The 27982-nt window shown below is 37.4% G+C and overlaps 1 protein-coding gene across 18 annotated transcripts in view; it reads right to left on the bottom strand.

Annotated features, from left to right (window-relative positions):
* The window catches only part of SOX6 (SRY-box transcription factor 6), a 701644-nt gene that overhangs the window by 537357 nt on the left and 136305 nt on the right, over positions 1-27982 (bottom strand). Inside the window, exon 1 of one of the 18 annotated variants that reach the window (XM_074275204.1) lies at positions 9122-9934. The exons of 15 other annotated variants lie outside the window; for them this stretch is intronic. The gene's annotated coding sequence lies outside the window, so the exon portion shown is untranslated. Of the gene's footprint in view, positions 1-1319; positions 2989-9121; positions 9935-27982 lie in introns of those variants that run through there. 2 more of the 18 variants (XM_074275192.1, XM_074275201.1) reach the window with 2 other exon arrangements.

The following is a 27982-nucleotide window of genomic DNA, read 5'->3' as shown; positions in this document are numbered from 1 at the left end:
CCTACATCCAAGTCATCCAAGTTATTATAAAAAGGTTAAGCATTTGATCTCTGGAAGAGTTATTATAGACACCTTCCAAGGTGACATTGAACTGCTAATCATGTCTATGCCAGTGACTCTCAGTTATATATACCCAGCCCTAAATCCCAGTCGTACTTTATTCACTACCCATGAGTGTATCTTAGTCAGAATAAACACAATACGTGCAAAACCAAACTCCTTATCTCTTTCTCTAGACCTGTCCCTTTTCCACATTCCCCTATTTTTACAAAAATTCTCCTAACCATTCAGCTTGGCAACCTTGGAATCATCCTTGAAACCTTCCTCTGCCTCATTTTCCATAGCTAATCAATTGCTATTTCTTATCAATTCTACCTCTTCAACATCTCATCTTCATCCCCTTCTTTCCCATTCACTTGGCTACCACAAGCTTCTAACTGTACTGTGAATTAAAAGCCTCTTATTTAGTAGCCATGTTTCCAGTTTCACTTCCACTCTAATTCATGATCCTCACAGCGGCTCATGAAAGCTGGCATTTCTCCAGCTCAAAAACTATCACTGGCTCTCCATCCTCATAAGGTAAAATACAAACTCCTTCATTTTCCAAGAGGATCAATGACATCACAAGATGATGTCTTGACTCTGGAATTGAAAGCCCTTCACAATCTAGTTCCCATTTACTTTCCAGTCTTTTTTCTCCCATACTATTCTACTTGACAGACTTCACATCTAAGCCAAGTTAAAGTCTTAGCCATTTATCAAATTCAATATAGCTCCTACCTCTGAGCATTCACAATGCAGATCTTTCTGCCTCCTCATCTATGCCTTTCAGAGTCCATCTTCTTTCAAGGTTCAGCTCAGATGCCACCTCTTGTGTGACGTCTTCCCAGATCCCCTCTCCTTCCACCATGGTGTTGGTATTCTCTGTTCAATTTGTCTTGTATTCTATTATTATCTGTATGTATATTATACTCTGACCCCCTCCAATAAAATATAAACTTGTGTAGGCATGAGATAGTTTGGGTTTTGTCTCTGTGTCCCCATTGCCTAGGACACTATTTAGCAAATGTCTATGGAATTAAATTGAATTACTGCTCTTAGCTTAAGCCTTTCAACCAGTTCTGATTACACTATCATCAATTCGCCATTTTTCAATTTTGTCCCAAAGAATTGGATGAAAGACATGTTATCCTCAGCAAATGCTGTGGCAAAATCATATAATCATCTATTTTTAGAGTCAGAAGGCACTTTAGAGCTCCATCATTTAGTATATGAGGAAACTGAGGTCTAGAGAGGTTAAGTGACTTGATCGAACTCACATGGTTAGTGGTAGTGTTGAAATTTGAACCCAGGTCTTCTGTGCCAAATTCAAAGGTTTTTCCACTGAACCACTAGATGCAAAGAAATAAAATAATAATGACAATACAAATACAAATATATTCACTAAGTATTTTATTGTTGGAAAATGCCATGCAAATATCATATCATTTGATCTTTATGGTACTCCTGAGAGATAGGGATGGTGAATATTATTTTCCCCATTTTATAGATGAGAGGCCAAGTGATTCACCCAAGGCCAAACAATAAATAGCAAAGCCAGAACAAATATAGTTTAAAGAATAGTACCTCAGGTACAGAATTTAGGAACAAAGTAGTAATTCTTTATGTTGGTTTGAGCAATTAGGAGTGGAAGTATACACCTATAATGCCCATGTTCAAGTACCATTTTAATGACTGGAAAAGCCAAGACCATGGAAGACAGTACCGAAAATGTCAGTGTTCACCTTGAAGCTCCAGGCAGCAGCACCAGTGAGAAGGCAAAGAAGAGAAATATCTGCCCAGTGACCCTGAGATAATCAAGGCCTGTTGTCCAAATAACACCTCAGAACTGGGAATTAGCTGCAGGCTGCCCCATTACATACTTAGTCAGGCTGAAAACAAAATCAATGGTCCAGCCAATTCCAGGTTATTGTCTCTGACCATATGGGTGACATTGTTCAGAACACATCAAGTCTCCAAACTATTTTTACCTGCCCTTGATTTTGCTAAGTTAAAAAGAACATCACTTATGACACATTCAAAGGAAGTCAACCAAATCTATAGTAATAGACCATTAGTCTGGCAACAAAACCAGTATATTAACATTAATGAACAAAACTCAAACCTAATTGAGGTGTGCGCTTGCTTACTTACAGGACAAATTCAAACATGTGCTTTGACAGTAAGTGAAGGAAACAAACAGTTTTTGCTAAAGCGTGTCCCATTCTGCCAGGAAGAGGTCCTGGATCAAAGGTAAACAACATGGCAAATACACAAACATAACCACTCCCAATAATTAGGTCTTAAAGATTCCAAGCTAAGTTTTTTGATCCTGCTCAAAATCTCTTCCTCTAAACAATCCCCTTTCTCTTTTTGCTTTAATTTGCTCAGATTAAAAAAATAAATAAAGTGATTACAAAAGGAGCTGTAACAGGAATTTTTTTCTTCCCTACCAAACTGAAAGTGCTAACAATGCATGTTAAACACTCAAGTCAAGTATTCTACAGCATTTATTTTATTATTTGTATTGATTCAATGAGGTTGCACACACTGAGCCAGCAAGCTGGAAAAACTGACTTCTAAGCATATTCTCACCCTCCTTTCAAAATGATAGCAAAACCTGGTCATCTATATCTCAAAGGAAGAAAACCAGAAAAAAAAATTTAAGCAGCCTGCATGCAAATTTAGATATGTTTTCTTTGAGATATATTCTTAAATATAAACCTATCTTCTACAAAAGCTGAATCAACAAGAGAAGTTTTTTTCTCACTACCATTATTGCTCAAACTAGTAAGAACTTTATTATGCCAAAAAACAAAAGAAATTGGAAACTCTAGTTCTGATCCCATTTTTCCTTAATGACTAAGGGATTTTAAAGTTACTAAAAAACTAAATTATACATAGTTTTTCTTTCCAAGCCAATACTATGAAGAGTTGAATATAAAATTTGACATTTTTAACTTTCAAAGTAATTTATCTAATATTCTTAAAAGAATCCATTTTGCTGACCACCAAATTTATTGGCAATAAAATGAAAATGAAGACTTGATGACTTTTAAGGCAAAAGGTAGCAATAATTCTTACAATGAGAATGGCCCTTCATGATGCTGTCTCATCCAACACTTTGTTTCTAGGCAAAATAAAATCTAAATGGTCAAAAGATCTGTTCTTAAAGATCTCCAGAATAGAACAATTTGGAATTATGTTCAAAAAGCTATAAAACTGCATAATCTTTGATCCAGAAACACCATTACTAGGTCTGTATCCCAAAGAGATTATAAAAAGGGGGAAGGACCCATCTGTACAAAAATATTTTTAGCTGTCCTTTTTGTAATGGTAAAGAATTGGCAATTGAGGAGATGTCCATCAATTGGGGAATGGATGAACAAATTGTGGTTTATGAAGTTAAGGAATACCATTGTGTTATAAAAAATGATGAGTAAGTGAATTTCAGAAAAACCTGAAAAGACTTACATGAACTGATTCTGAGTGAAGTGAGAACAATGGAATAGGATGTCTCCAAGGAGAGTTAGCTCTTTCCCACAAAAATTAGATGACTACTCGTGAGGAGTACTAAAGAAGAGATTCTTGCATTAAGAAGAAGATGAATTAATTAAACTCTAGGATCCCTTGCAAATCAAATTTTATTATTCATCATCACTGGAGAGAATTCGTCCTAAAGAAAATACCTTTCCTAAGGGAAAGGGGTTTTGACCATACAAGGAATAAAGAAGATCATAAAAGAAAATAAATGATCAATTTTGATTGAATCAAATTGAAACTTTAAAAAAAAACAAAATCAATACAATTAAAATTAGAAAAGAAACAGTCAACTGGGAAAATTTTAACAAGTTTCTATGATAAAGACCTGATGTCCAAAATGGGATAAGAAATTGATTATATGCCTTAAAATGATAACCATTTCTCAATAGATAAATGGCCCAAGGATATGAATAGGCAGTTCTCAAAGAAAGAAATCTAAGCTAACAGCAACCATATTTTTAAAAATCTAAATCACTAAAATGCAAATTGAAAGAACTTTGAGGTACCAAATAAAATTCATCAAATTAGAAAAGACAAGAAACTAAAACGACAGCTGTTTGGTGGAAGAGAAGGACTGTTTGAAGACAGATCTACTAGTACATCATTGGGAAAACTGTAAATTGGTTCAGCCATTCTGGAAAGGAAATTAGAATCCCACAGAAAAGTCACCGAAACATGGGTACCCTTTGACCCATTGATGCTACTACTAAGCTTATACACCAAAAAAATCCAAGAAAGGAAAAAAATGATGCATGTGTACAATACTATGTATAGGTGATCTTTTGGTCATTGCACCAAAAAAAAACTAGAAGCAAAATGGTTTCTCATTAGCTGAGCAATGGCTGAACAAATTATGATGCATTAATATAATCTAATATCATTGTATCATAAAAAATGACAAAAGGGACAGTTTTAAGGAAACCTGAAGACTAGTATGAACTGATGCAGAGTGAAGGAAACAATACCAGGAGAACAAATTACAAAACAATAACACTGTAGGGAAGACAACTTTGAAAGATTGAAGAATCAGTGAAATATCCAAACACAAGTCTAGAGGATCAGTGATAAATCCTTCTACCTACAATCTGAGAGAGAGGATGAGATCAAGGACCTGAATGAGATATGCATTTCTGGACATGGCAAATACATGCATTTGTTTTGCTTGTCTATACTTATTTGTTAGAATAATTCTCATGTTTTTCTTTCTTTCATTGGGGTGAAGCAGCTTTGGTGAAGGAATAGGAGCTTCTGATAACCAGAAAGAAGAAAGAAAAGAGGGCCAAAGAAGTTATTTACAAATGCACAGACTACAACAAAAAAGAGTTCAGGAGGAAACACAGACAAGCAAAACAATTTTGAAAGTACTTTGCTGAATTTATTATATACTTTTTTAAAAACAAAAGCTATGCATAATAGAGATTTGTGAGAGTCCTTTTTTCTCTTTTACTTTCTATATAGAAATGTTCCTTTTTTTTAGTGTTTGCTAAGTTTAAAGTAAAAAAAAATAAAATTTAATTTAAGCAAAGTATTCTTTTTTTTCTCTTTTTTGTCCCATCTGAGGTTTTGCTGCTGTTAATCTTAGTCCATTCTGATTAATAAGGGATGGTCCAATCACAAATTTCAAAACATTGCTTATTCCTTCCACAAACCTCCACTCTTCCAAATTTGTCTACAAACTATCATTCCAGATTTATTTCACGTTCATTTACTCTTCCTCAGACTAGTTCACTCGCTCTTCTCCAATCCCAAATTTCTTTTCCTTTTTTGATGCATTTGCAACATGCCTAGAATGCTGCCTCCAGTCCTCCATTTCCTATGATCCTTAGCTCCCTGCAGCCTTTCGATCAAATCCTACATTCTATACAAAGCCTTTCTTCATCTCCCTGACCCCCACCCCATCGAATTGTTAGTGTGTCTGATCCCAAATTGACCTTGTATAGACTTTGTATTGATTTATCAGTATACATGTTGTCTCCTCTACCCTCACTATAGAATGTAAACTCCCTGGAAAACTGTTGAGGATTTTTGTCTTCATATCTTCAATCTTCAATGCAATGTCTTGCATGGAATAGCATTTTAACTATATTTTGCTACATTTCCTTAAATTACTACATGCCAGGTTCTAGGAAAGCACCCTTTGGTGCCAATAGGCACAACTGAAATTTCAGTTTGAGAGACACAAAAAAACTGTAGCAGTTGTGAATCTTTTACAAGTTCAATAGCCATTGCATTCCTAAGACAAAGACTCAGTTCAGAGGACCTGGGCATCATAAGTAAAATAAGAGCCATTTCTTAACAAAATGTAGCAATCTATAACCCTATTATTGTGGGATAAGACCAAAATACATATCACTGAATTCCTAAAAATCATTTCCAGAGGTAGCACGGAATTTGGTCATGTATGTGTGTGTGTTTAACGTTGGATGTGTTTTGTTTTGTTGTTGTTGTTGTTGTTGTTGTTGTTGTTGTTGTTTTTGTCTGTTTGGTTTTGGAGAGGGTGGGTAGGAGGTTAAACAAAAGGAAATAAAATCTCACATCTTATGGTCCTGGTTACAGAGCACAACCCAACTCTTTATGTCCTAATCCTCATAAATTAAACCATACTCTTATTAGTAAGCTAATGGAAAGCTAGTAAACTCCAGTCAGTTATTTGTTCTCAGTTTGTTTTCTGAATGCACTGAGATCCACATAATCCATCTTTTTCTCTTTTTTTAGTGAGGAAAAGGTCTCTTCTTCTTCCTGTGTTCTGTTCACAGTTACACTTGTGGATGAGGTATGGGGTCTAACTCTTAGGATATACTGTGACAAGATGTTGATTGAGGGGAATTTTGTAAAAGTGAGCAGATATCAGTATTTGTGAGAAAAGAAATATTTTGGCCCACTCTTAGAATATTTACTTATCAGGCACCAAAAGACAAATCTCTGGAAACTCATAATTATGATCCATTCCCTCTACTTTTTCATTAATTTTAAACTTTTAAAAAATATTTTTATATTATATTGATCAATACTATTATTTCAGTGGTATAGGGAACATCTATACCCTCCACCAATGCAGAGGCAGCTCTTTCTCAGTCATGGAGATGACAGCATTAAGGTGTTAAATGACTTGTTCAAGGACATATAGAGTCAGGTCTTCCCAAATTTCAGGGCAGTCCATTTTCCACTAAGTACTTTTAGGCTTTTAAAAGATGGAAACATTTGGAAAGCTTCCTTAATAACTAAAAGTTCCATTTATTATGAACTATTTACAAAAGCAAGAACAAGTATATTATTGAAGATGTTGAGAGCTAGAAAAGATAAAACTTTTAGTTACTTACTGTAAGTATATATATTTTAAATTTAGTTATTTTTCCGCCAAGTCGCTAACACTTATAAGAGTGCTCATGGAGCTGTGGCACTAAACTAGAATCCCTGGAAACGTACAGAACAATAAATCACATTTGTGGATGCTGTGCAATGCTTCATACAATCTGGATTCATAGTAAAATAAATATGATTATTACAATGTCAACATTTACAAGATCTAAGAGAATCCAGAAGATGGCCATTGCGCCCAGTGAAGCAATGTTGCAACATCTCACATCCCAAAGAAACCTTCAATCTTTGGAGTTGTTTTTTTTTTTTTAACCGTTGTTTCACATAGTAGAAAAATGATTGAGACAGACATTCTCTTTTCATTGGACTTTTCTGCTTTAGTTATAAGGGGAAAGGTAGAAAGCATCTAAGTTAAATCCTAGACTCATCTTTCTTAAAGGTGGTTACAGTTTAATAATCTCCACCTTTAAAAGTTTTTTTTGCTACTGCTCCCTCAAATACTTAGTCATGATCATTGACCTCAATTATCATGCCCTGTAATTTAAAGCACCAGGCAAGCAACCTCAAAAAGACTTAGATGAGCCGACACCACCTATTGTGCAAATATATACTCAGACAATTATTAAAATACACTCTGCATTATCATCTGGATACAGACCAGAATAGCTTATTAGGGGAAGGCAGAGTCAACATGGTACAATATTGCTACTTAATACTTATATTCTACTTTTACTTTTTAAAGTATTTCTCAATTAGAAGCAAAAATTAAGGTAAAAGCAAAAAGAGACAATGCTGAAAGGGGAAAAATATTAGAATTCAGCCAGTTCCCCTAGAACAAAGAGAACTTTATAAGTGATCTAACACTGAGTCAAGGATTCCAGAATAAATCATAACAAGTCCCACCAGTGCCATTAGCTAATGCACATCATACAAATTGGGGAAGAGAAGACTAGGAGAAAGAAAGGATGGCCGTCTTCAAGAAATGTAAAGGATTGCTAGCTTGAAAACAGTTTACAGATTTCTGTTTGGTCTCAGAAAGGCAAAAGTAGAACTAAAGAGTAAAAATTAAGAAGACACATTTCTGCTTGAGTTAAAGAAAAATTTCCTAACAATTAAAGTGGACTGAACTACCTGTGGGATGGTAGTCTTCCCCTAACTGGAGATCTTTAACCAAAAGTTGGATATCAGCCTGAGGCTATGCAGTAAAGGAGATACTTCACAATACTTGTGCAAATGGAAATAGATGATCTCTGAGGTGTCTCCCAACTGTGAGATCAAATAATTCTCAATCTTTTATCTAAACTTCAATAAACCTTACTCATGATTATCACTTCCCATTGGATTTGTTGCTGCCTCTTTTCTTTCTTTCTTTCTTTCTTTTTTTTTTTTAAAGAAGGTTGAGTCTCTCTGCAAACAGGCAATCCAAGAAGGATATCGGGAATAATGTTCACAGATCACCATCTTTAATAAATAATTGTTGAACCAACAGGTATTCTTTCCATCCTTTGGGTCTTCTGCCTGGCCTCCAAGAATGAAGAGAATAATTGAGCACAAAGAGAAGTCATTTCTTCTCCGGCTGCCATGGGGATGAAATGGGAAGAAAAATAAATAAGGAAAGAGGTGTCTCACTGCTGATCGTGACCTTTCCCTCATCAATGTTCCACTGATACTGCTATGGCCAGTACAGGTTTTTTTTTTTTAATTTCAGGGATAAAAAAGCAGCAATATTCCCTAGCATCCTATCCTCAGCATTCTAATCACACTCTTGAAATAATTAGAGAAGGTACATTCATTCTCTTTCCCTCCCTCCCTCCCCTGCCCTTTCTCTGTCTCTATCTCTCTTTGTCTTTTTCTTTCTTTTTCTGTCTCTGTCACTCTCTTTCCATATATAGATATATATGCATCATATATACATATAGATATATTTTGCATATGTGCACATGAGTATATATAATATGTATATATATTTTACATATACCTATGTGTGTTCTGCTGAAGTTGAAGAGAGAGAGCTTAAATGTCCCCCTGTCCTTGTCTACTTTTCTATCTAGATTCCAATAAAAAATAAACCTCACTTTAAAGCCCAATAGGCTTAGGACCCAGGTTATCTCAGAGGTGGCCTCACTTCCTCAGGTTAAAAAAGCAAGATAAATTAGCACAGGGGGCTGGGAGGATGGTACAATTCCAATTTTGCAGGCAATGAGACAGTCATATAACTCACTTAAGACCACACAGCAGAATAGCGACAGAGCTGGCATTGTGACTCAACGTTTCCAAATCCTGGGCCTGTGTCCATTGCATGAGACACATAAATGACTCCGGTTACCTCATCTGTAAAATGGGAACAACAACATTGACTTCCCTCACAAGGATGTTGGAATTTAGCTAATGTTACCACAGTGCTGAACCCCTAGAACAAAAAACACTTTGTAAACAGAGAGTGATCCAATGATTCTGTTTTTATGCTCTGAGCTTTACTCAGGCAGACCTCCACTGTAACTTCTCACTCTTGGCTTTCTGTTTGTTCTCCACGCTCAAAATAGGAACAAGCGCCTAGTATCTCAGATTCCAGACCTTTAAATAAGCATATTCCCTGTTTGAATTATGTGAAGAGGGAAAGAATAAAAAAATTAGAAAACTCATCTCACTAAGTAGCTAAAAAGAAAAAGAAATTCCATTTTTAAAACACAAGACAAACTATATAACAGATATAGAGCTAGAGTAAAGAGTGGCAGTGGTTAAACCTATTCATAGTAAATAGCTAGGTATGAATAATAAAAAGGCCTGATCTGGGTAAAATAGTTTGACAGTACTTCCATATTGCATCAGTAATAATGAGATCAACAGCAAAGGAAAAAAAATGACCCTAATTCAACAGTTCAGCTTGGAGTACAGATGAAATGCTGATCTCCCTAATTTCATTCAATTCCCCCTTCCCATCCATCCTCTCCACAGCTGCCACATGAATGTGTCTAAGACAAGTAGACAGTAACAAGTCAAAAGCATTTATGAAGCACCCACTATGTGCCACAGGCTTTCCTGTGCTCTGGGAATACAAAAAAAAAAAAAAAAGATTTCCCATCTCCTAGCAAAATGAAAAAAACAATCCCTGCTCTCAAGGAGCTCACAATCAAAAGAAGACATTAAGCCATGATGTTCAAACAAGCTACATGTAGGACAAAATGGATATAATCTCAAAGGGAAGGCACTGAGATTAAAGAAAAGTTTCTGGAGAAGAAGGTGGGTCTGCAGTCAAGATTTACAGGTCTGCCTCAGTTTCCTTATCTGTAAAATGATAGAATACTAACTCAAGGGTCCTTGTGAGAATCAAATGAGATATTTGTAAAGCATTTAGCTCTGTATCTGATACATAGTAGGTGCTTAATAAATGTTCTGTTCCTCCCCTATGAAAGATTTTGTATGCCAGAGGATTTTATATTTCCTGAAGTTTCTATTGAATGAGGGTCATGTAACAGTGATCACAGGTTTAGGGAAAATAATTTGACAGATTGAGGAAGATGGATCAGAGCAGAGAGAGACTTGAGGTAAGAAAACGGACCAGTAGGCTATTGTAATAATCCAGGTGCGAAGTGATGAGCCACTGCATTAGAGGAAGTTGCCAGCCTGGTGACTGGGAGGATGGTGGTATGTAATAGGGTGTTAGGAAGGAGAAAAGGTTTGGAGGGGAAAAATAATATATTGAATTCAGTCTGGGACATATTGAGTTTAAGATGTTTATGGGAACTCCAGGTTGAGATATCCAAAAGAGCTCAGGAGAAAGATTAGGGATGGACAAATAGATAAGAGAATCAACTACATAGAGATAATAAAATTCCTTGGGGATTGTTAAGAAAGATCGAAAACAAAATAGTGTAGAGGAAGAGGAAGAAGGCTTGACCATATCACTCCCCTACTCAACATTCTTCGGTGGCTCCTTATTGCTTTCAGAGGACCTGGGGTCAAATCCTAATTATTCCCTTTACCACTTCTATAAGCTTGGACAAAATCATTTCTTGTCTTTGGGCCTATTTCTACATTTGTAAAATAAAGGAATTAGACCAGACGATCTTTAAGGTTCATTCAAGCCCTAAATATATAATGATGTTATGGATTTCGCTAGTTATCTGATGTTATTAGCATTAACTCTCAAAGAATCAATGTTGTTTCAAAGGGCCCCAAGTAGAATTTTTCCCCCTTTGCTCCTAGGAAACATAGAAATTATTATTTTAGTCAATAAAGAAAGACAGCAGGACAATGAGAAGCAAGAAATGCAATTCACCTCTTTGATGTAACACTCTTTTAAACTATTTTAATGAGCTCCGGGATCTCCAAATGAAAGTAGAAATCATATTTTTTATAGAAAATGTCTCAACTTCATACCAACTTTATATCTATAAAGGTGTGGGCTTTCACATCTATATCACTTATAAACTATATCTTTTCTCCTTTTCAAAGACAAACTTCAAAACCTCTTTTTCCTCACTTTCCCATTCACTTCTCAAGCCCTTATATTATGGATTTTAACCCCACCATATACTTAACACTTCTTTCTGAAACCAACAGTGATGTTGACTGATAAACCTGAAGGTCTTTTTTCATTCTTAATTCTGTTTGACCTCTTTGTTGCTCTTAAAACTGTGGAACATCTTTTCCTCTTGGATATTCTTTCTTTCCTCAACTTGCATGGCACTTCTCATCTACCTTGAATGTCTGCTCCTCTGATGGATCATCATCTATTTCCACTGATTAAATGTGGTTGTTCCCCAAAGCTCTGACCTAGGTCTTCACCACTTCTTTCTTCCCTGGTAATCTCATCAAATTTCATGAGTTCAATTCCCTCAATGCTCTTTCAAATCTATATATCTACTCCTAATCTCTCCCATGAAGTCTGGGCTCCTTTCATCAACTGCCTGCTGGAATCTCTACTTGAACGTCTCATTTGTAGCGTCTATCTGTGTCCCTGTGTCTTTGTATATCTCTCTCTGTCCCTGGATGTGTGTGTGTGTGTCTCTCTCTCTCTCTCTGCAATTTGAAGAAAATTCTTCCTTACATTGAAAGAAAATCTGCCTCCTTGTTAACTTCCACCTAATTGCTCCTAGTTTGGACCTATTCTACCTGCAGTCCTAAATGATATTAGATTTGGATTAAAAGACCTAAGTTTCAGTCCTGGCTCTGTTACCTATGAAGTCTTGGGTGAGTTATTTAATCTCTCTGGATGCCAGTTTTCTCATCTGTAAATTTAAAAGGTTGGATTAGATAACTTCTAAAGTGCCTTCTGGCTCTAAACCAATGATCCGGTGATCCCCTTAAGTCTTCTTTTGCCAGTCTGAGCATCCCCATTCCCTTCATCAATTGTTCTTATGAGTTTCCTACATGGACTGTTCTCTTCCTGATACATCTTAATTCCCATAGACAGATATGAGAAGTGCAGCCAGGAGAGATATATTATATATTAAATATATATATTATATATTAATATGTTATATTATATTATTATAATATATATTATATTATATATTAAATACTATTTTCCATGTATGGTTTCTTCAGTGAAGAATATCATGACTGTATTTATTTTCATAATTGAAATTCTACAGGATTATTTATGCAACCCAAGATTGTATTAGCTTTTTAAAAAAATTATCAATGGTATTAAACTTATGTTTCCATTTAATTTGTGATACCTTACACAAAGTAAGCACTCAATAGATATTTGTCGAATTGATAATTTATCAGTGGAAATGAATGAACAGTTTACTAAAATCCCCAGATCTTTTTCACATGAACTGCTGCCAAGTCAGGATTCTTTTGCACTATACTTGTACAGCTGAATTTTTGAACTTAAATGAAAGATTTTACATTTATCCCTGCTAAGTTTCATCTTGTCAGTTTCAAGCCCAGCATTCCAGCTTGTCAAATCCTTGTGAATCTTGAGTACTTCACATGCTGTCTTAGCCCTCTCTACTAGCTCTATGTTATCTCTACATTTAGTGTAACTTCTATATCTTCAAGTAATTGATAAAAATGTTGAATGGACAATGCAAGGACAGAGACATGTGGTGATCTCTTAGCATATAATTTTCGAGTTGCCAAATGCTAATTAAGTCAACACTTTTGGGGCACAATTGTTCAAATGTACCTAACCCTATTATCAGACAAGCCACTTTTAGCCATTCTATCTACAAGGAATATTTGTAAAGGGCTAGAACTGAGCAATGCACTTGGATAATGAAGCACGTGAGACTAATTGCCAATTGGACAGTTCCTTCTTAACTTGTTTGAAGGTTGACCCTCCCCAGATGTTCTGTGCTGACTTGATTGGTGGGACAAAGAGGGGGAAGTGACTTGTGTGGGAAAAGTAGGAGGAAGAAGAGAAACTTGGGTGGCGGAACTCACGCTCTCTTGCACTCGTGGAACTGGCGTTGGAGGGTGACCATAAAAGATCAAGAATAAAGACGTCTAGTGATCCTAACTCCAGCTGATTTCTGGGAAGACAGAGTTCCAGCAGAAGATTCATGTAAAAACACTCACTGGACTAAAACCTGTAACCATCAAGAAGTCCCACAAATAGATCCATAAATTGGATTATATCAGCAAAAGCTAATATTGCTGATTGAGTGGAAATGGCTACAGCTAATGAAAGAGCTTACAAACAAAAAGATCCTTCCTCTCAGAACCATGACTCTGGAGACACTGAACTCAAATCAGAGAAAACTTTTGAACAGCAAAAGGACAAGCAACATGTTTCTTTGGTCACTATACAATATCAAGAGGACTAAAAGAAGGCCTCTCTTCACGTCCACACCCTTCAACTCATCCCTGTCAAACTGAGCACAATGGATGACTCCTCTGCCTGATTGAAGGTTTATCTCTATGAAACAATAGACAAAACTCATCACGGGAGGGAGTTTCCACATTGATGAAATCAAAAATATACTCAAGTATCAAAACTCGGGATTCCTAAAGCTAATGGGAAAGCTCTATCCTGTAGAGAGATGCAGAGTAGATGTGGGAATGGCTCTGGCCAAAAGGACTGAGATGCCATCGAACGGTAAGCTAGTCTTTCGTGCCACTAGTCTCTATGGCACAAGGACTACAGAAGTATTATCGCCACTCACCTTACTAATTATATCAATAATAACAGCTGTTTCAGTTTCCCAGGGAAATAAAAAATGTATGGCAGAAGTTACCCACACGTAACCCCCTCAAAGGAGTTTGGCAGAATCCAGATACCCACTGTTCTTATTCCCATTTGGCTTTCATTCAGGAAGTTAAATATGCTTCCCAATCTTAATAACCATGTCTTCTACAAAACTGAAATTAGGAGGGGAGAGGGACATTCCAGGGGGCTGTCAAAGAGGCCAAATTTGCTATAGTTGTTGGCACATGTCTATGGCTGCTGTGGTTTCTGCAGCATAACAAGTCAGGAACGAATGCCAAAAAGCCCCACTACCTATTTTATCCACACAACCTATATGGTGCTGGCTAGTTATCAAATGCTCCTCATTCACTTCCATTCTATTAGAAAAGTTAGGACAGGAAGAGAAGCCTTCCAAACTCCTGTTTCTGCCAATGTGTCCTGAGAGGTCAAATTTTAACCTTGGTATGTCATCCCTTTTGTCCTTTCCTTTCCACACTGACTGATCTAGTTTCTTTATTCTCTTAAGATTAGAATTGTTTGGTATGATAAAGCCACTTTCTATCTTTGTAGGAAGTTTTACATGTAAATGTTGGTATAAAATGTCATGTTCTAGACCAGCAGCTCTAAAATGTGGTGAGGAGACTCCCAGGATTTCTTATACCCTTTTAAGATGTCCTTAGGACAAAACTAAATTCATAAAATTAAGACGTTTAAATTTATAATACAATAAATAGAGATAGATATGATCCACATAAACAAAATCTCTTTGAGAGCTCCTCAATAATTTTTAAGAGTGTAAAAGTGTCCCAAGATCAAAAAGTTTAAGAGCTGCTCTTTTAGACAAATTCAAATAGAAGTCATTAATTCATACATGTAAGCACATACTGACCTTATTTTAAAATGTAATATTATCTATGTTTTATGATATTTCTCTTTACTTTGTTAAATATCTTCAAATTACATTTTAATCTGGCTCTGGCTACAACATTCAGGAGTGTTGGGGCCTATTTGTTTAACATTTCTCTTACAGACTCTATACTCATCTTTTTTCTATAGCTTTTTATTTACCAGATATATGCATGGGTAATTTTTCAGCATTGGCAATTTCAAAACCTTTTGTTCCAATTTTTCCCCTCCCTCTCCCTTCCTCCTCCCCCAGATGGCAGGTTGACCGATACATGTTAAATCTGTTAAAGTTACATACTGATCTTTTTAGAAATCAAGTTTCTAGTATTCGTTTTTTGTAACTTCACCTTATTAAAAGTAACTGGCTGGTTTTAAAGGAGAACAAGTCCATTCAAAATATAAGTTCACTCATGGATAAAACACTGATTCAAGGTTAGGGGAGTGGGTAAGAAAAAAAATAAGTATGGAATTAAGTTAATAATAGTTAAGGATTGGTGAAAAAACTATTAAACTATACCAGAGGTGTCTACTTCTTGTTCTAACAAAATAACTATTGCCATATTAAGGGAGACAGAGCAGCCCAGATCTGGGAAACAACAAACAGTCATTGTAGACCTTAGCTCTGATAACCGCACTGGTTTCTTTTCCATTCTAAACCTGTATGTTGGCAGCAGATTGAGGGGAAAATTTGAGCTTGGGTTTCTTAGCCATGGCAGTGTTGCTTTTAAAGGAAAGGGGGAAGAGAAAATGAGGCAGAAGAGATCTCTTAACTCTTCTGTTGTTCTTGCATAGGTTTTCCTGCATTTATCTGTGTCGCCCTGCATCATATATGTTTTGGTAAAGTCTTATGTACCAAGTGATGTTATTCACTTTTCAAGGTCTTGGGCATAGACTTTGCTCAAAGAATTTTGGCAATGATAATCTGTCACCAAAAATAGACACATCGACCAAGGAAAAGACTTTTGCCAGTTCATACTTAGTTAAGCTTTAGAAGGGAAAAAAGGAAGTGATATAATCTGACCTCCTTTTTTAGGAACTTTTCCCATGCCACTAGAATGCCCCCTGACAATCACTCGGCTTCCACTCAAAGACTTCCAGTAATGGAGAACTCTATCCTCTGAAGCAACAATCAACAAAGAGCCTGGATATCAGTGGGATCTAAATGTCCAAGCTCTTGGAAGATTCCATATTATTAAGCCCAAACAGAAGTATATTCAAATTTTAGATCACCCACATCTGGCTGGGCTAAAGCTGTAGACCAATCACCACAGTATCATCATTGCTTCTTTCTTATGGCCAAAGGGGATACCGCCCCATAACAGAAATAATAGTTCTCTAGAGATGTGAAAGTGAAATGATACCGTAAGTCACATAAACACACACACATGCACATACACATGCACACACAGCAATTTTATCTAGAAAATATTTGTAGTAAAAACAGGCCTACCTCAGGCAATGATTGCCTCCTGTGGCGAACATCTCCTATTTACAGTCAGACACCAAATGCTGTCAATTTTTCTGTCTAAACTTCTCTGGGATCCAGCCCTCCCTCTCTGTCATGCTGCCACTATCTTAATCCAGCCCTCATCGTTTCGTGCCTTTATTACTGTAATTGTGATCACAATCAGGAAGACTAAGCAGTTGATCTTTGGGGCAAGACAGCAGCAGCTGTTGCCAATAGTCCTGATGAGGACACCAGCTTGTCACCCACTTGAAAGCTAACTGTAGGCAAGAGAGAACAACAGCAGAGAGAACTCTGGCCTGTGAGCCAGGGTTGGGATTGGTCCATAGTATGACAGGTAGCAAAGGATGTCTCCCAGGTGGGAGTGCAAAAAAGCCAGGTAAGACTTGTTGTGACAAAGCAATGAAGACCTGAGGATGCTAAAACACCTGGGTAGCTCACCCTGGGTTATCTATGTATGTGTTGACGGGTCCCTATATTGGGTGAGCCCCAGGGAAATCTCATAACATTGGTTATGTTGAAATTTGTCTGAATCTTAAAAATCTTCAAAGGGTTTGAGTCAACACTATGAGTCACAAGACCAACAGCACCTGTGTCCTTGGATATACTATAGTAGAGGTCATGGATTGTGGGACCCAGAATTGTAGGCCCTCCCAATCTGTTCTACACACTAATGCCAGATTAATCTTCCTGAGCAGAATCTATAATAGGTCCTTATTTACCTAGTGGACTGAGAACAAGGTATTCAAGATTCTATCATGTGTATTTCTCTACACTCCCTAGCAGTTATCCAATTCAGCTAAGCCAATGTCCCTGCCATCCCTCATACACACCAAGCTCCTTCCCTCTTCTGTGCTGTTGTTCATGCTAATCCTTTTGTCTGACATCACTACCCAAATACTACTCACTCAAGTCTTCCCTGATGGTTCCAGTTCACTTTGATTTCTCCTTTTTCTGAACTCCTTTTGTTATGGTCTCTTGTTGCTGTCAATCATATACAACTTACCCTTAACTATAAATTCCCATTCACTAATTGCTTCATGGGTTTTAATCTGAAGAAGATAAACTCCTTGAAAGCAAGGATACACACACACACACACACACACACACACACACACACACACACACACACACACATATATATATATATTTTATACCTGACAGAAATTCTACACACAGCAAGTTTCTGTTTCTTGGTTGATTGGTTGATTGATTGATTAAAAACAATCAATCTGGATTAAGCAGCTTGTAGGGTTGTGTTTTGTAGTACAAAGAGAAAGATAGAAATAACCCCTATTCCTCCACCGTGCTCTTTTAAATGAGATAGACCACCCTGCATAAAAGGTTAACCATACTAGAGTATTCTAAAAGTCCATTGAGCTCTACATTCTTTAAGAGTGTCAGCAGGATTGCTCTTTATCATTGTAAATAGTTTAGGTATACACACCAAACATCCCCAACTTCCCTTAATAAACTCTTAGGGATTCATCAGGCAGGAGTTAAATTAAAACAATTTCTGAAACTACTTGAATGTTCTGCCTTTTCCATGATCTAAAGTGATATGGCCTATGGAGACACAGCATGGCATGCATGGTAGAGAGAGCTCTAGATTTGAATTTAGGAAGACATGAATTTAAATATCGCCCTAACTCTTAATGATTTGTGTAATTTAATCTCTCTATGCCTCAATTTCCTCAGCTGTAAAATGTGAGTATTAATACTTGTTGTGCCTATCTCACAACTAGTAAGGCTCAAATAAGATCATGTATGAAAAATTCCATGTAAATATCAGATATGACAATAATTATTAATAACTAGTTACATAGAGTACTAAGCATCATATCCTTCATATGTCTAAAAACTATCATATTCAAGCTTCCAAGAGTAGCCTTTCATTCTAGAAACCCATGAAAAGAAGTTTTATATTTAGACTCTCCATATCCTCCCTACTTTTTATAAACAGCTTAAAAGTGAACTAAGACTTTTGAGTACCTGGGATTTCAACCACAATCCCTTCCAATTAGACTTAATTTTTTTTAGTCACATCATTTCTATGATCATTTCAGGCACTTTTTACTGAACTTTCTCAATTCTCTCATGTATATGCTATGATGGCATAGTCAAAACTTTTGAAAATTATTAAATTAGCAGATCAGGAGAATTTTGTAAAGCTAGGAATCTTAAGCTTTTTTGCAACCTGATCCTTTTTGCATTCTAGTGAGGCCTAAGGATATTTTCTCACATTGAGGTTTTTAAATGCACAAAATAAAATACAAAGAAAACCAATTATATAGAAACATAGTTATGAAAAAATTTTTAACGTTCAAAGATCCCTAATTAAAAACTTTTACACACCTATAACTTACCTAAATTTTAGCAAAACATTTCACAACCCCTTGTCCTTTTTTTGTGGACAAGATGGGGAGCTGTTGTCTGACTGACAACACATTTAAGGAACTGATCAGTTTGCTGGACCCAAGAGCAGCATGCAGGCTATGGAGTTACAATGGTTTTATAGCAATTCTTCTATTAATTAAATAAAACCAGGAAGCTGTATATGCTACAAAAAGTTAGGTAAAGCTAAGAAGCCATTCCCTTAAAAAAAAAAAAAAAGCAGCTCTCAGATTGTCTAAAATGACAGGAAAAGATAATGACAAATGTTGGAGGAGATTGAAATGGGATGTTTCAGGAGTTTGCACTGGGTTCTCTCACTGGAGATGGGAGTGAGATGGTTGTGCCTCAAGGATATTACTTTGAGAGCTGTATGCAATATAAATTGGTTAAATAAAAGATGAGATAAGAAAACAAAATAGGAGACAAGGTAGAGGGCTATTACAATAGTCCAGACAAGGAGTGATGAAAGCCTAAACAAGGATGGCATCCATGTGAATGGAAAGAGAATGTAGGGATGAGAGCTATTGTGGAGGTAAAACTGAGTTAAAAAACCTAGCAACATATTAGCTATGTCAGGTATGGGAAAGTGAAACAACAAGGATGATTATAAGATTGTTAACATGGGGGCCAGTAAGGATGGTGTTACCCACAAGAAAGAGTAAGAAGCTTGGATGGGTTTAGGAAGGAGAGTAGGATAGAGGAGGACAATGAGTTCTGATATTGTTCAGATTATGCAATAGGGAGCTATGCAGGAGAAAGATTAAGGCTGAATATATAAATACGGGAATCATCTACTTAGAGATACCAATAATACCATGGGAACTGACAAAGAGGAAGAGTATAGACAAAAAAAGAATTAATGTACACCCATAGCTAGGGAGCATGAAGCAAATAGCAATCCAGCAAAGAAAAATGAGGAGTGGACAAATAGGTAAGAGAAAAAGCCAGAAAGAAGAGAATTTAAAAAAACCAAAAAGAAAAAGTATCCATAAAGAGAAAATCTAGGAATGAACATAAGAACTTTTAAAAAACTAGAGACAGACTAATAGTCATTTTAGTTATCTGGAAATTTCACTCATGTAGAATACCTTGAAACTTTCTGAGAGATGCTAGATAAATGAAGTGTTATTATTTAAATATAGTCCAAGAGATAAAAAAAAAAAAGACATAAACACATGAAAATTTAAGTAATAATATAAGATATAAAACCAAAGTAATAAAAGATGTCACAAGACAACAGATGATTATTGGCTTAATGGCACTGGAAAAAAGATCTACAGGTATATGGAGAAAGATCAACATGAGTTGGAGTAATCACTGAAAGCTTCATTGAGAAGACAGAGTTTTTCCTATGTCTTTAAGGATGGATAGGATTTGGTTTGAAGGAGAGCACTCAAGTCTAAGAGGTGGGACCCCTATCCCCAAACCAGTATTGCAGAATAGTGTCTTTAACATGATACTCTGGGTCTCTAACGGGCTGTAGAATGTTCAGAGGATGCTTGTCTGGATCAGAAATCTCATTATGCAAATAGCAGGAAACAAAATTTTATTTTATTTTTAACTTCTTTCGGGAAATAAAAATTTAAAGGAAAGTTGAAGTCAAAATGGTTAAGGGCCTTGAATTAAGCTTGAATTAATCTGGACAGCAGCATAACATGTCTAGATAGTACTCTAGGGGCAGCTGGGTGGTGCAGTGGATCAAGCACCAGCCCTGGAGTCAGGAGGACCTGAGTTCAAATCTGACCTCAGACAGGCTGTGTGACCCTGGGCAAATCACTTAACCCCAATTGCCTCAGAATAAAAAAAAAAAAAAAAAAAAGATAGTACTCTATTTCCAATAGACTGTACAATGTTCTTTGGCAAACCGGAGAAGACTCTAGTATTTTGGCTTTGTTTTAATGACTACTAGAGTAAACACTATAGAAAAAGTCTATATAAGTGATGGAAGGACAAGTTACAACTACTCCCAGACAGGCCTACTGAAAATACTCCTCCTTTCCCGGCGATTTTTTTCTTTCTTTATTTTATTCTAGCCAGGCATACTTTGCTCCCTTAAGCAAGAATGATCCTTTTTTTCAGCTGCCCTTGCCCTCTTTCTAGCACACACGCCCTTCTGGAATGCAGCAGCAAGTTAACTATTTGTGCAGAAATAAAACGGTCACTGCGTAAGAGGTCCTTTACGCCGGGTCACCTCCATCCTCCATGAGCAATGAATCTGACATCACTCCATACACATTTTCCCAGAGATTTTTCTTTTTAATTCTCCTGAATCCTCCTCAATCACCACCTTAATGAATTTTGCCTTCATCACGATGAATCTCGTGCCCATCTTTCTAAGCTCTCTTGGCTATCTCTGGGCCCCGTTTTGCGCACAGACATCCGCGGGATGAAAGATTTTCCAATCTCGTGTCACATCGGAGCTCACCCAAGTGAGTGACACCTGAGGAGAGGAGGATGAGAGACTCAGAATGTGAGCAGAAAGCCCCAGGCTTGGCCCATCTGCCCTGCTCTCTACAGCCTTGCAGGTAGTTACTTGCCTCTGTTTGCCAGGAAAAAATCTAAGATTCTGGAGCAGCCAAAAGAAATGACTTTATTTCACTTCCTGGGTGATGCAAAAGGTGAGTTGGAGGAGAAAGGACAGCTAAATAATCCTGTCAAATTTATCATCCCCATTTTGCAGTTGGGGAAACTGAGGCAAATAAAAAGTAAATGACTTGCCCAGAGTCAGGAGATTCTTCCTGAGCACACTGTGGCGCCACCTAGCTGCCCCAGGAAATGTAGCTGACACAAAAAGACGTCCGCCCTAGAGTTTTGAAGTTTTGAACATCAGGTTTAATATGAGCGAGGGGCCCTGAGTGTGAGGGTAGAGCGCACAAGGTTCCCTTGGCCAGGCGAGCAGTGGGGATGCGCCCTGAGAGGACAGACCTCTGCTGCTGTGGGGTCACTCAGAGTTCACCCCCCCACAAGCCCTCCTCTCACAATGTTTCATTTACACTCACAAACCATCAATGGGGGGAGGGGGGACATCAGAAAGTCATTCATGAGACCGACAGGCCTCCTTCCGGGGGACCAGCCCAAGGCAGGTGGAGTTCCGGGGTCACTGTGGCTGCCAGAGATATCATTAACTGGCAGCCAGGCCTTTGGTAATGAGCTTCCCCCTCAGAGGGAGGCAGATTTGGAGAGATTGCTTGGGCCCAAATTCAATCTGTTCAGAATCTAACCAGACTAAAAGCTTGAGATCCCTCTGGAAAGGTCTCTGAGGAAGAGCCTTCTCCTCTCAGGGATTTCTGCTTGGTTTTTGTGTTGATCAATGTTAATCTATATGTTGATCAATAACTTGGATAAAGGCATAGGTAAAATACTTAGCAAATATACAGATGACATGAAACTGGGAGGGGACTTCAAAACTATTTGGATAAGTTAAAACAGAGCCCTATCAAAAAAAAGTAGTTCAGTTGGGAGAGATGTAAATGAGACTCAAAAAAAAAAAAAAAAAAAAAAAAAAACTTACAAATACAAGCGTATTAGACAGTTGCTGTTGTTCATTCATCTTCAGTCCCATCCAACTGCCTGTGACCCTTTTTAGGGTTCTCTTGGCAGAGACGCTGGCACGGATTGCCATATCCTTCTCCAGCTCCTCTTGGGGATTAGGAAACTGAGGCAAACAGGGCGGTGCAGCTAAAGGGTCTGAGGCCTTGGTTCCAGTTTAGGAAGATGAGTCTTCCTGATTCCAGGCCTCATGCGCTATCCGCTGCGCCATATTAGAAAGTCGTAAATTTGAAAAAGATGTCGGTATTTTAGTAGACTGCCAGCTTTGGATGAGCATGCCCCCAAATGAGCCCTCTGACCCACACAAGACCTGTCACTCCCCAAGAAGGTTGCGTTCTGATGAGCACTCTTCTCACTTTGGGACACCACATTTCAGGAACAGTGGCCAGAGAAGAGAAGCTAGGACAGAAAAGAACTCATGCCATGGAAGATTTGAAGAATCTAGAAAAGCTGAGCCCAAAGAAAAGATGGAAGAGGGGGTGCAGAGGGATGCACATGGAAGCAGCCGTGTCATGTGGGAAAGGGCCCAGGCTCGTCTTCCTTGGTCCCAAAGGGTAGAACCACGACAAGATAACGAAGTGCCCAGGAAGAGAATTTACAGAGCTCCCCCCCAAAGCTGAATGGTGTGCCCTCTCCTTCCTCTGCTCCCAGCTCCCCAAGGAAGGCTGTGAGGAGAGCTAACTGATGACTTCTTAGAGAAGTTACCCAAAGAATCTTTTCAGGTCTGAGTTAGACTCGACGGCCACCGAGGTCCCTTCCAACTCAGCATTCTGAGCTTTTGTGACTTGATGATTCTGTTTACCTCTAGGCCTATAATTAAAGAATACCTCCAATACTTGGCAGGACTTGCTGGAGCTTGCCTGTCCCAGGCTTAGACTCAGTGCAATATGGGCCACCTCCTTTCACAATCAGAAGGAGTCTTTTAAAGTCCTATTTGGATGTGTCCTACCCCTCATGAGAAGATAATTCCCCATGAGAATGTAAGTTCCTTATGAGGAGAGGTTGTTCTTTCTTTGTATTCATATCCTTATTCACTTCATCCCAAACTAGCACACTACCTCAATAAAGGTAGAAAATATACATAATTATATTGTAGATATATTACATATAGGATATATAATTTTCCTAGATACAGAAGCAAAATTTGATCCTCTTGAGGAAAAAAATTGCTGATATGGGGAGATGATAAGACGAAGAAGAAAGGGTAGCAAGAGATACATACACATATTTATATATGTATATATTGTGACGTAGACGCTTTACTCAGTGCTTTTTTAACTTTAAAAATGTTTTAATAGTCTTTTCCCCTGTAACAAAAGCACATGTTGCTATGGATGCTGATGATTATAGGTCTGTGGAGTTTGCCACAGTCTCAGTCACCAAGGCTCCCACCCAGAGTGTCATCCTCAGGAACCATCTGGTGTTCCTTCTGCATAATTACCAAAATATTGACTTGGCACACAACACTCTAGAGAGATTTGAGCCAGGTTTAAAAAGTGGGGGGGGGGAGGTTCCAGCCCAGATGAAACAGAATTGTCATTCATCAAAACTTTGCTTAAAAGAGATTTTCATGACGGAGGCCCGTCGGCGGAGCGCCCAAACTCTCCACGTAACTCTGGAGAAGTGAGCCAAGCAGATGTTCCTCTCACCTCAACTGACTGGCCGGTTGTTCTCAGCCTGATTCTTGACTCCTGCCTGCCCTGGTGAATCAGAGCAAGGTGACTAATGACGAGAACCACCACAAGGAGCTGACATGAAGCTCCCCAGCCTTGTGGCGGTGGCTCAGAAAGCAGGCTGTTAAGCTCCCTCAATTTAAAAGCACTAGAGCCAGCCTTAATGCAGAGTAACATTCAGGGTGAGCCCTCTGCATCATAATTTCTCCCTAATTGTTTTTCCTAAAGCAGATGGGTAAGCCATCCGACACATGGAGAACACGAGGGAGGAGCCAAGACCTGGGCTATCCCTTTGGAGAACACTTCTGAGGGCATTTGGGAGATGAGAGTCACTGGAGTGTATTCAGGAGGAAGGCAAAGGCCAGGGCAAAATAGGACACATCATGGTGCTGTAAAATACTCAAAATGTAAGAAATCAAAAAAGAACATTTATTCTTTACTTCCTCAAACTTCTATAGCGGATCTTGAACCTAAGGTCCTGAACAATTCCTAAAGATCCATATGAACTCCAACTGTTTCCTTAGAAAATAAGACTTAACCATATTAGAAAATCAGATGCATAAATAGAAGTCAGCAGTGGTAACTGGCAAAGTCAGACAGTGATTCTTACCCTTTCACAACCAGGTGTACCTCCAAATGTTAGTAGCAAGCCTTATTTACCACAAAGCATAACAAAGTAATTGTGTACCAGATCCCAATCACTTTTGGATAATGTAACATTAAGAACCCTTAAATATACAGCTATTATATTATCTTATTTCCCTGTGAATATCAACGACTCATCATTAAATCTGGACTTATCTCTAGGTTAGAGCAGCTGGACATGTTTGCATGATGACCCCAAACGTTTCCCATCCTCTCCTACAGCTTGAACTTTCTACTATAACAGTAGATGTGGATATGACAATGTTTCCAGGAAGCCCCTTTAAAATGCAAGTGAGTTCCCTAAAAGACACAAACCCACAAATTCCTATTATGACAAAATCATAGATTAGCTTACTTGACTACCTGGGGAAGGTACATAACAGCTCCTGTTTATGTAGCACTTTCAACTTTATAAAGTACTTTCATCACAACAATCTTCCTATTTTATAGATGAAAAACTGAGGTTCTTTCTGAGAGTCGTGCAGCCATTAAGTAGTAGACAGATGATTTAGAACATAAATCTCCTCACTCCAAAGCAGATACTTTTTCTACTACAACATATTTCTTTCCTGATGGGAAAAGTGGGGAAAGTGAAGGCCTGGATCGGATATCACAATGAAGAGTTAGAAAATGGCATTAGAAAACTGGGTACATGGAATAGGGAAAGCCAAATAAGGACCTTAAAGAGCAAACAAAGGGACAACAAGGACAAACTCCATCTCACCTGGGAAGACATTTTAGTGATAAACACATTCTGAGATTACTTTAAGGATATAACAATGATGGGAAATAAAAATTAGCAAAACCAATAATAAAGTATCCAACTATCCATCTCTTACTGGAGAGGTGATAAATCCAAGATGCAGAATAAGACATATATTTTTGGACAGAGCCAACCTCAAAATTTGTTGTATATATCTAAGCATATTTGTCACAAGGTTGCTGGAGTTGAAGGAAGGGAGAAGGCAGGAAGGAAGGGAAGGAGAGAAGAAAAGAAAAAATGTTTAAAGGAAATAAGTGACAAAAAAAAAATGTTGCAAAGCAGCAGCTGCACTCCCAGAAGAAGCAAACTGAGATGAGCATAGGAGTGGTTTTGGTCCTAGAAGCCTCTGTGAACCAACCCTGGCTTCAGAACCAAGTCTCAAAGCCATGTTGCACTTGCACTAAAGATCACTTCAAACACCATCTGGCCCATTTACCTGGACTTAGGGTCATGTTACCAGTATGTGAGTCCGAGCTCTGCCACTTACTGTCCATGTGGCCTTGACAACTCACGTGACTCTCTGCACCTCAGCTAGCTCATATGAAAAATTTAAAGGATAAGACTGGACGATCTTTGAGGACCCTTCCAACTCCACCTTCATTTTATAAATAAGGAAGATCCCGAAGTCAAAATAAGGAACTAAAGCCAGTAAATGATCCATGTCCAAATTAATCCAATACAAATAGCACTTAGTAAATGCCTTTTGTAAGCACTAGAAATACAAAGAGAAATAAAATATCCTTTTAAACAGCTGAAGAGGAAATTGGAGGCACAGTACCCAGCACATAGTAGGCACTTAACAAATGTTTATTAACTATAATCACTAGAGTTCTTAACATGTTTAATGTCATTGTCCCCTTTGTCTGATGAAGCCAATGGACTCCTCAGAATAACATTGCTAAAAGCATAAAATAAAATACATATGATTACAAATATCAGTGGTTTCATTTGTAATCAGTGATATTGAAATACAATTATCAAAATATATTTTAAACAAGTTCATGTTCTCCAGATTATGAGCCGCTGGTTAGGAGGCTCAGGAGATGGCCCATAAGTTAACCTCAGGTCAAGGTAAGAATTCTTAGAGGCTCAAGTGGGACAAAATCAGTTACAATTCTAATACCTATAAACATATGGCCTAGACATCAAGCAAAGATTCTCTGAAAACCCAAGTAACAAGTAAACAATCCAGGGGGAAGAAACAAAGAAGAGATGAGAGAGACATGATGGAAAATACCTTTGTTAGTTAGAGATGACCTTGGGCAAGGAAAAAATAATCAGAAACATTCCATGTATTCCAATAGGTAGAAAAATTTCACTGAAAAAAACCTCGATATTGGTTACTAAGTGAAAATGGCAAAGAAACAAGCTTTCTGGCAATCTAATACCCAGAAGTGGCCTTGCATGTTTTTCATTTTACCAAAAGGAAGTAGGGCAGCTCATGTTAAAGACAGAGAACCTGAATCCTTCTTACTCCACTGCTATTTATCTATGTGACTTTAGGAAGTCATTTTACTTCTCTGACCTCAATTTTCTCCTCTATAAAATGAGAAAGGTCAGGTACAATAACCTCTGAGATGCCATACTATTCTAAAGCTCTGATCTAGTCACTTAATTCCAAAAAAAAAAAAAAATTAGATAATAAATTTGGCTGATGGCTGATGGTCCAAATAGAAGATTTTTTAAAAAGTCAAGAGTTTCAAGATTTTTTTTAAATCTCCTCCCCACATCCCAAACCAAAAAAAAAATGACTTTGGGGGAAAGATCCGGACATCACAGAAAATTATTATAAAAAAATGAATTATTCCTTAATTTATAAATAACCAAAGGTATAAATAGGTAGTTTTTCAGAGAAGAAACCCAAGCTATCAGTAGCCACATAAATGTTCTAAATCACTAAGAATTAGAGAAATGCAAATTAAACTAGGAGACACTACTTCATATCTATCAGATTGGTTAACATAACAACAACAAAAAAGGAAAGGAAAATTATAAAGCTGTAGAAAAATAACACTTTGGTAGAAAGACCGTTCTGGAAAACAATTTGTAACTATGCCCCCAATTATACATTCCCTTTGACCCAGCAATTTTTCTAGTATATCTATATCCCAAAAGGATTAAAGAGAAAAAGGATCCATATGTAGAGAAATATTTATAGCAGTTCTTTTTGTAGTAGCAAAGAATTGGTAACTAAGGGAATGCTCATCAATTAGGAAATGACCAAACAAGTTATAGTATATGAATGTAATGGAATATTATTGTAGTGTAAGAAATGATGATAGGAATGGTTTAGGGAGGGAAAAAACGTCTGAAAACTTGTATGAACTGATGCAAAGAATCAATACAATAACAACAATATTAGAAAGATAACTTTTGAAAGATTTACAAACTCTGGATCACAACATAACATCCTCACTCTTTTTGTTGTTGTTTGCTTGCATTTTGTGTTCTTACTCATTGACTTTCTTTTTTTTTTTTTGATTTTTCTTGTATAGCAAGAGAATTGTATAAATATGTTTATACATTAAAAAAGAAAGATTTAAGAA

The sequence above is a fragment of the Sminthopsis crassicaudata genome, chromosome 6, assembly GCF_048593235.1.
Source record: "Sminthopsis crassicaudata isolate SCR6 chromosome 6, ASM4859323v1, whole genome shotgun sequence".
Taxonomy (NCBI): domain Eukaryota; kingdom Metazoa; phylum Chordata; class Mammalia; order Dasyuromorphia; family Dasyuridae; genus Sminthopsis; species Sminthopsis crassicaudata.
Note: the sequence above shows the minus strand (reverse complement) of the source record. Positions and strands in the feature narration are given on the sequence as shown.